We start from the raw sequence: 9,933 nt of genomic DNA on the forward strand, positions 1-9,933 counted from the left end.
TTTTCTAGAGAGTTTTAGCTCCGATAAATTAGCAGTAGTGATTCACAAAGAATGATGAAGAAGAGAGCAGTTATAAATGTGGGTGTTTTCCCTAATTTAAAACCAGAGTTACACTCCTGGATTTTATTAATGAGGGAATGTAAAATATGATTCTGACAAATCTAGTAATGGCCCATGCTCACTACTGCAATAAAACTGTCACCTGATTTTTAAGATGACAGTAATGGCATTATCACTCACTGTCAGTCTTGAGAACCAGGAAGAAACAAATGTAAATGATGAGTGTGACGTTCAAAACCATCATAGTGAATATTGCCTACTTGGTCTTTAAACAGAAATATGCCTAAAATCTTCTTTAAAGCAATGGTTTGTGGTTAAGTTGCTGGACTAGGAACAGGCAAGCCCTACTAGGGGATTGTGAGCCAGTCACTCCCTTTCAGCCCTAGGAAGGCGGCAATGGTAGACCACTTCTTAAACTGTTGCCTAGGAAACAGTAAACCAGATTAAAAGGTAACATCACCACAAAATATTACAAAGCGAGGACTCTGTATGGTCTTCAAGTACTAGGGCTTGGCTTAGGTCAGTTTGTCTTTGTGTGGCCTTTGTGGGTTGCAATCATTTCGAGAGAAAGATTAATGCCATTTGTGAAATTAATGCTGTTTGCAGGGGAGAAAACCTAGATAGATCTCTGGTGTAATTTGATATATTGTTGTTAAATACATATGTAATAAGAGCTAGTTTAGTTAGTGGTTAAGGCACCAGGCTAGAAACCAGGAGTGATTTCTCGTGCCACAGATAATCTAATGAAATATTCAGTTATAATACAAAAGACACAAAAGAAAACCAGCATGCCCGAAATCTTCCCCAGAATTGAGAGAGAATAAATGGCTCAAGGTTACCCAGCACTGAGCCAACTGGCTGGGCTTGAGCCATTTACTCTCAATTCTTGGGAAGATTTTGGGGATGCCGGTTTTCTTTTGTGTCTTTTGTATTATAACTGAATATTTTATTAGATTATTTGTTCGCTATATTATTTTTTGTTCAGGTGTGTGTGTGTGTGTGTGTGTGTGTCCAACTAAAAAGAGATTTTGCCTGTATTAAGGTAGTAAAAATATTTGAAGGAGAACTATTGAACTTCATAAGAATACAGGGCTTTTTCACAACAGGAAGCAGTCTTATTAAAATAAAATAAAGTAAGTAGTGGGCTATAGAAAAGCAATGATAGTAATCTTTTGGGGATTGGGCATACTTATAAAATTTGGAGATGTCACAGCCATGCCCACAAAATTGGCTTCTTTGGAAAGAAGCCTGACATTTCCCAAAATGATTGCCATATTGGATGTATCTAGTCATCCAATGTAACCACTTGCCCATAATTACAGTATGTAGCTTGCCATTGTAGTTAGGCAGTGCAGTGATTAGGATACCAAAAGAAGAGACTATTTATAGCTCAGGCTGAGCTGTGGGTTTCTTGGTGCTCTCTGAGCTTGGTGGTTTTCTTGCAGATGTTTCATTAGCAAACTAGGCGATATCATCAGTGCTAGGAACAGTGGTAGCAACTAGAAACATCTGCAGGTAAACCACCAAGCTCAGAGAGCACCAAAGAACCCACAGTGATTAGGATCTCGCAAGCATTTCCCAATAATAGATTTTCTTTATTCTTTTGATAATCTTAGCCTTTTAAAAATAGGAGGGGGGGGGGCAGGAAACTCTTAAACTACCTTTGAGAAATCTAAATGACAATTGAATAGTTTCAGTTTTGGTATTTATAATTAAAATGCTGAAGTTTCATAGCTGCTTTAGACTAGTGTTCTGGTTTTGACCAGCAAAACATCTGTATTGGGTAATCCTTGGTATCTGCCCTTTTGAGAAAAACCACAGATATTACTCAATTGCTGTAAAGATCATCGTGTAGATAGCAATTGTTGGTTCTAATACAAATCCTTTGATGGACACCTGGGTGTTGGAAACCAGGCACTTAAACTAAATAGTTCTGTAAACCGGTGGTTTTTCTCTCAAGTTGTTGATCTGAAACTTCTCCTTACTTTCTGAAACACTTTTACAAGTGTTATACAGTTTGAAGGTTTTCTCTGCTATCCAGAATGCCAAACAACCCTGTCTATTATTTTGAGTGTTCCTTGAATAAAATGAATGCACAGTAAGGACATATAGATATCTGATAAAATCACTAATATTTGCTATCAACTATGATAAGAAAGGGACGCGGTGGCTCAGTGGGTCAGGACGCTGAACTTGTCGATCGGAAGGTCGGCAGTTTGGCGGGTCGAATCCCGAGTGCCACGTAACAGAGTGAGCGCCTGTTACTCGTCCCAGCTTCTGCCAACCTAGCAGTTCGAAAGCACGTAAAAATGCAATTAGAAAAATAGGGACCACTACGGTGGGAAGGTAACAGCGTTCCGTGTGCCTTTGGCGTCTAGTCATGCCGGCCACATGACCACGGAGACGTCCTCGGACAAGCGCTGGCTCTTCGGCTTTGAAACGGAGATGAGCACCGGCCCCTGGAGTCGGACCGACTAGCATGCATGTGCGTGCGGGGGAACCTTTACCTTTACCTTTACTATGATAAGAAAAAGAGCTTCTTGCACATTGAAAGTGAAATGCTGCTGTATGATATTGTTTTAACTGAGGACTGACCTCTAATTAGCAAGTATAAATGGGTTTTCATACTAGATATGTAGATATGTTTTCGTACTAGATATTCACATACAATTTATATTTGCTCTTTAAACCTGAGTTATAACTTGCAATGAAAGAATAGTGTCTATTCCACTCCAATCCCAGTCTAACATCATAATCAGTATACCTTAATCACACTAGGCCAGTGGTGGGATTCAGCTGGTTCACACCGATTTGGCAGAACCGGTAGCTAAATTTTGCTGAGTTTGGAGAATCGGCTTAATGCACAATGCTTCTGGAAGTCCAGTCTAAGCCTCGGAGGTCTGGGGGAGGCCTCCCAGGCCTAGAACAGCCCACCAGAATGTGTGGATGCCAGTTCCAGAAGTCCATTTTTTTGGTATTTGAATCCCACCACAGGTTGTTTACCACTGGTTTAAGATCAAATTTACCCTACTATTGTTAATTTCTAGAGAAAATGCATTCCAACATGACATTTTTTATGAATTATTAATATGAAGCATGTAAGTTACCATGTTTATGAAATATTAACTGCATTCAGTTTTATATTATGGCAACCCTCTATATCTCAGCACCGCAACAGAATCAACCATCATTGAAGAACGCATGGTCACAAAGGGTAAGTTCACACATGAATGAGGTCTGTTGATTTTTTTTATCACTTATTTATTTTTATATATTTGTCAAATTTATATAGTTACCTGTCTGAAAAGTCTGACTCTGGGCAGTATACAATAAAAATAGAAAACTAAAATAAAATTTTAGAATTGATTAAATTAAAATATCAATATAACTAAAACCATGGGAGAGTGCTTTCAAGATCTTACATGAAATATAGTCATTTCACAGGCATCCTATTTCCAGGCAATTCCCAAGCCTGCTGACAAAACCAAGTTGAATAGGTGGCTGTATAAATGGAATAAATCAATAACAACTCAATTGTTTTTTCTGATATGTGATACTCCTTAGCCAAGACTGTCACCTTTTACAATGGAAGTTTTCTTACTTTTTTTTTTTTTAGCCTTTGGGTGAGTATTAGTCACTGCAGTTTTTGGGCAGGATTTTGGAAGTGGTTTGCCAATGCCTCCTTCCTAGGCTGGAAAAAAAATGGCTGGCCCCTACTGGCTTTGTGCCTAAGACAGGACTAGAATTCACAGCCTTCTGGTTTCTAGTTTGGTGCCTTAATCACTACACCAAATTGGCTCTATATTCTAGAACAGACATGTCAAACTCACGATGTCACATGACGTCGCACAATGTATCAGGACAGTTTTGCCATTGCCAGCAATGGGATGGGCACGGCTTCCGGATGATGCATCCAGCCCACGGGCCGGCAGTTTGACACACCTGTTCTAGAAGTTTTGAGTATTATCTAGTTGCTATATTTCTGGCTGAAATACATGATTTAGATTGCTTGTATAATTCAACCTAGATTGCTTGTATAATATAACCCAGTTGTCCTTTTTACCAGTTATAGATAACTAGCATGCATCTTGCTCAGGAAAATCAATGCCACAATAAATGAGCTTGCCTTTGAGGTATCTGAAGGCTCTTGGTTTTATCTGTGTTACATAACAACTGTCTTACCTAAATTGAAGCAACATGTCTCCGCCCCGAGGTCCCGGGAGCGAGGATGTGCAGCCCCCTGAGCTCCGGCTGGTGTACTTAAATGCCAGGTCTGTTGCTAATAAAGCTCCTCTCGTCCGTGACCTGGTCGAGGGTGAGCAGGCGGACCTGGCTTGCATCACGGAGACTTGGTTGGGCCCAGAGGGTGGTATTCCTCTGGTTGATCTTTGCCCACCAGGTTTCCGGGTGCTACACCGGCCTCGGGCTCAGGGTAGGGGTGGGGGAGTGGCTGTTGTTATGAGGGAGACCTTGTGTCCGCGGGAGGCCACCGTTCCCCAGATAGTCGGGTGTGAGTCTCTCTTCCTGAGATGCGGCCCTGGTGCGCAGTTGGGCTTGCTGCTGGTGTACCTTTCGCCTAGTCACGCAGCAGCAGCCCTGCCTGAGCTTCTCGATATCCTCTCTGGGTTGGTGATTGAGTTCCCGAAACTTATAGTTTTGGGGGACTTCAATCTACCATCCCTGGGAGGATCATCTGAGTTAGCTCGGGAGTTCATGGCTTCCATGACGGCCATGGACCTGACGCAAGTAATTTCGGGACCGACTCATGTGGGAGGCCACACCCTTGACCTGATTTTCTTATCTGGATGGTGGTTAGATGATCTTGGTGGGGGCTCCCCAACTGTTACGCCCCTGTCATGGACCGATCATCATCTCCTGCGGCTGGTCTTCCGTTTTGCCACTCCCCACCGTGGGCGTTTGGAACCAATTAGATGGTACCGCCCCAGACGCTTAATGGACCCTGAGAGGTTCCAGGCAGCGCTGGGGTCCCCACCTGCCACCTTTGCTCACAACTCGGCGGATGTCTTAGTGGAAGCCTGGGAAAGGGCAGCCACAGAGGCTCTTGACCGAGTTGTACCCTTGCGGCCCCTGACCCGATGCAGATCCCGTCGAGCTCCATGGTTTTCCGCGGAGCTCCGGGAGATGAAGCGTCGGAGACGGGGCCTAGAGAGCGGTTGGAGGTCCAGCCGATCCGAATCCAACCGATTGCGACTAAGAGCCTATATTAGGTCTTATCTCGCTGCAATAAGGGTGGCGAGGTCTAATCACTTTGCTACCCTTATCGCGTCCGCAGATAATCACCCGGCCGCCCTGTTTAGGGTGACTCGCTCCCTCCTTAATCAAGAGGTGAGGGAGGAACCCTTGCAGGGTCGTGCCGAGGAATTTAACCAACATCTGTCGGACAAAATCGCTCGGATTCGGACCGGTCTGGACTCTGACTGGGCAGAGTCTGACGATCAGGACGTGGGCGGTCTTGTCGATATTACCTGGGAGGAGTTTGATTCTGTGACTCTGGAGGAAGTGGACAGGATTATGGGGAGGCTGAGCTCCACCACATGTTTATTGGACCCGTGCCCTTCCTGGCTGGTTTATGCAGCCCGGGAGAGGACACGAAGCTGGTTCCAGGCAGTTATATCGGCTTCTTTGAGTGAGGGTAGTTTCCCCGCCGTCTTGAAACAGGCAGTGGTGAGGCCTCTCCTCAAGAAGCCTGCCCTGGACCCAGCTGTGTTGAACAACTTTCGTCCGGTCTCCAACCTTCGCTTTCTTGCGAAGGTTGTTGAGAGTGTGGTGGTGCATCAGCTCCCTCTGGTCCTGGATGAAGCGGATTATCTAGACCCGTACCAATCGGGTTTCAGGCCCGGGTACAGCACGGAGACGGCATTGGTCGCGCTGGTGAATGATCTCTGGAGGGCTCGGGACAGGGGATATTCCTCTGTCCTAGTCCTATTAGACCTCTCAGCGGCTTTCGATACCATCGACCATGGTATCTTGCTGCGGCGTCTCAGGGGATTGGGAGTGGGAGGCACGGTTTTGCAGTGGTTCTCCTCCTATCTCCTGGGACGTTCGCAGTCGGTGTTGACAGGGGGGCAGAGGTCAACCTCGAGGTCTCTCGTTTGTGGAGTTACTCAGGGGTCGGTCCTCTCGCCTCTCCTGTTCAACATCTATATGAAACCGCTGGGTGAGATCATTTGTGGTTTTGGAGTTGGGTATCATCAGTACGCTGATGATACCCAGCTTTTCATTTCGACCCCAAACCACCCCAGTGATGCCCTCAACGTGATGTCCCGTTGCCTGGAGGCGGTTCGGGTCTGGATGGGGAGGAACAGACTTCAACTCAACCCCGACAAGACTGAGTGGCTTTGCATACCTGCATCCCGGGTTATTTCGGATATTCCATCTCTCTCTATGGGGGGTGAACTATTACCCCCCGTAGATAGGGCTCGCAACTTGGGAGTCCTCCTAGATTCGCGGCTCACTTTGGAGGATCGCATAGTGGCTGTGACTAGGGGGGCTTTCGCCCAGGTTCGCCTGGTGTGCCAGTTGCGGCCCTATCTAAGCCGGGATGACTTATGCACGGTCACTCACGCGCTCGTGACCTCTCGTCTAGACTACTGCAACGCTCTCTACATGGGGCTGCCCTTGAGGACCACCCGGAGGCTCCAACTGGTACAGAATGCAGCCGCGAGAGTTGTGTTGGGAGTCTCCCGATACTCCCATGTCACACCTCTGCTCCGTGAGCTGCATTGGTTGCCAGTTGTCTTCCGGGTGAGATTCAAGGTACTAGTAATGGTGTTTAAGGCCCTACATGGCAGGGGTCCGGAGTACCTTAGGGAACACCTGCTGCCGGCATCAACTTCCCTTCGCCCTGTACGTTCCCACAGAGAGGGCCTCCTCAGGGTGCCACCGATCAGAGAATGTCGATTGCTGGCCCCCAGGGGGAGATCCTTCTCTGTGGGCGCCCCGGTGCTATGGAATCAGCTACCGGTTGAGCTCCGGATGGCACCCGATCTTCGCTCCTTCCGTCGCGATCTAAAGACATTCTTATTTGAACAAGCCGGCCTGGCCTGATGGGGGATTGGTGGGGGTTTTTATTGTGATTTTAATATTTGTATTTACTGTTTTTAGTGGGCATATATTTAATTCTTTTTTAACTTTTGTAACTTTGTATTTTTTATTCTTGTCCTGTTCACCGCCCTGAGTCCTTCGGGAGAAGGGCGGTATATAAATAAAATTATTATTATTATTATTATTATTATTTTAATAAATGTTTGTGGTATGCCATTTGCATTTCTGTTTAGGAGACTCTCTTCATTCAGTTGTCTCATCTTGCTCTGCCTCTGTCTGTGCAAATCAGCCCATGCTGACTTCATTTCCATTCCTCCCCCCTTTTTGTTTTTGAAAGCCCTTGCAAGTTTTTAAGGGGTGTGTGCCATTATTCAAGAAAAATCTTGGCATGAAAACATTTGGTTGGTTTTAGAAAGGCACCTCCATTCATAACTTTAAGCACTTACTATATATTATTGTCAAAACAGTAAGAAATGTTATTTCCTTTTATATATAATAAGCCTCTGAGTCAGTGTTTCTCAACCTTGGCAACTTTAAGATGTGTGGATTTCAACTCCCAGACTCCCCAGCCAGACATGGGAGCTGGGAACTGAAATTTACATCTTAAAAGTGCCAAGGTTGAGAAACATTGCCTTGTCTCTTGCCTGATTTAGGATAACTTAGTCATTATGAGAGAGAGAGAGAGAGAGGGAGGGAAAGAGAGAGAGAGAGAGAGAGAGGGAGGGAGGGAGGGAGGGAGGGAGGGAGGGAGGGAGGGAGGGAGGGAGAGAGAGAGACTGGCATCTGTTACAGGCAGCAATAAAACTGTTCTGATGATCCATCTTGTTTTGGGCAAGGCTAAAAATTCTTGAACTGAAACATAACAATAAATCAGGCTGACAGGAATATTATAGACGTTATCTCTTGAAGTAGTGCTTCCTAGCCAATATTCCTCATTTGTCTTCTCATTTGTCAGGCAGTGGATCTGTCATTTCTGCAGCTATCGGCCATGAGGAAAGTGAAGCTATGCACATCTCTGTCTTTAAAGTGGTCTGAACTTTTCTGCAGTTTAAATTCTGTTCTGACAAAATTGTATTTCTTTCCCCTAGATACATAGCGTATGGAGCGTCAGCACAGAATGATTGCCTCTTTTTGGAAGATCAAAGTAGAAACCATTGAAATACCTTTTTGTTACTTCCAGCTAGGCCAAATATTACATTTTCAAAATCGGAGAGAAAGGACAATTTTAGGCAGAAAATGAAACAAAATAACAAACTATCCTGTGTAAAAAATATTGGCCACATATTAAGAACCTTTTGAAATGTTTATATTTCTCTTTAAAATTACATCATTTTTTTTCCTTTTTTGTTTTTATTTTTATTTACAGACTTGATACCTGGTTTTTTTTAGAAAAACAAAGAAGTAAAATGAAATGTTTCAATTGTTCTGTTCTCATGGTTTTGACACTTGTTCAATAGGAGTTTGTTTTACTATTGTCTTTATCAAATTGTTTTTATGAACGACTGATAATGCCTGAAGACATAGTCTATAGCAGGGCTTTTCAACCTTTTCACCCATTGTACCACTTTTAGGATATGGCAACATCCAAGTACCACCAGTCGCCTAGCAAGGTGTCAAAAACTTGATGACCCCCCCAAAAAAGGAAAAAAGTTATGAAGTACAGGTAGTCCTCAACTTACAACAGTTCGCTTAGTGCCCCCCAAGCCACAGCCAAGCAAGACACCTGCCTGCCTGCCTGCCTGGTGGCGCTCTTCCTCCTGTCCAAGGTTTTCATTGTTGTGAGCATTTCTGTTGAGGATTGGCAGCGGGGGGGGGGGGGGTTGCAGCAGGTTTTGGTCACTTCACATGACACTGGGACACTGTGACCGTCATAACTATGACTCAGTTGCCAAGCATCTGAATGTAAATCACAAGATCCTGGAGATGCTGCAACATTCCAGCTGATTGGCGCTTCTTCTGGGCTCAGAAGTGCCAGGATCAGCGCCGAGCTCCAGCTGGAGCCTGATGCTGATCCTGGCACTTCCCCTGAGCCCCGACAGCCCTGCAGCTCCAGCCATCTCTCGCTCAGGCTTGTGCAGTGCTGTCACCAGTTCAGCTCATTCCCCTCCCCCGCTACTTTTCTAGGATGGCCGCGTACCACCTGCCAGGTGCCAATGTACCACAGGTGGTACCCGTACCACTGGTTGAAAAGCCCTGGTCTATAGGTCAGTAGAAGCAGCAGGCCTCTCAACTCTTGTTCCAGTGTGGCCTTCTCTTTCCTTGGAATATTCCTTTTTTATTCTTGAATTAAAACGAAATACAAATACTGGTGTGTGTGTGTGTGTGTGTGTGTGTGTGTGTAAAAGCAGATAAAAAGGAGCAATTTTTTAAAAAGCAGAAAAAAATGGAAAGTAATAATAAGTTGGAAGGGACCTTGGAGATCATCTAGTCTGCCGTTCCCTTCTTGCACAGGGAAGGAACAGTGACTCTCAGTAGAAATGCAAAATAGTGGTGGTGGGGAGAATGGAGCTCCCAGTTCTAATGTTTGAAAGAGAAGGAAAATCCCTCAGTATGAAGAATACCTCTCAGCCTACCAGCCCCACTGCCCCAAATGTCATTGGCTCGAACAGGGAAAAAAAACAAGCTTGTGATAGCAACATTGGTAACAGTATGCTTCATCCTCAGGAAATGTTGAATTTCTCTCTTTTCTGATAGAATTTAATGGCAGGCATATACATAGAATGAAGGCTACTGCTAAGTTTGTAAGCCGCCCTGAGTCTTCGGAGAAGGGCGGGATATAAATGGAATTAAAATAAAAAAATAAAATAA

This window comes from Vipera berus (genome assembly GCF_964194415.1).
Source record: "Vipera berus genome assembly, chromosome: 2".
Taxonomy (NCBI): domain Eukaryota; kingdom Metazoa; phylum Chordata; class Lepidosauria; order Squamata; family Viperidae; genus Vipera; species Vipera berus.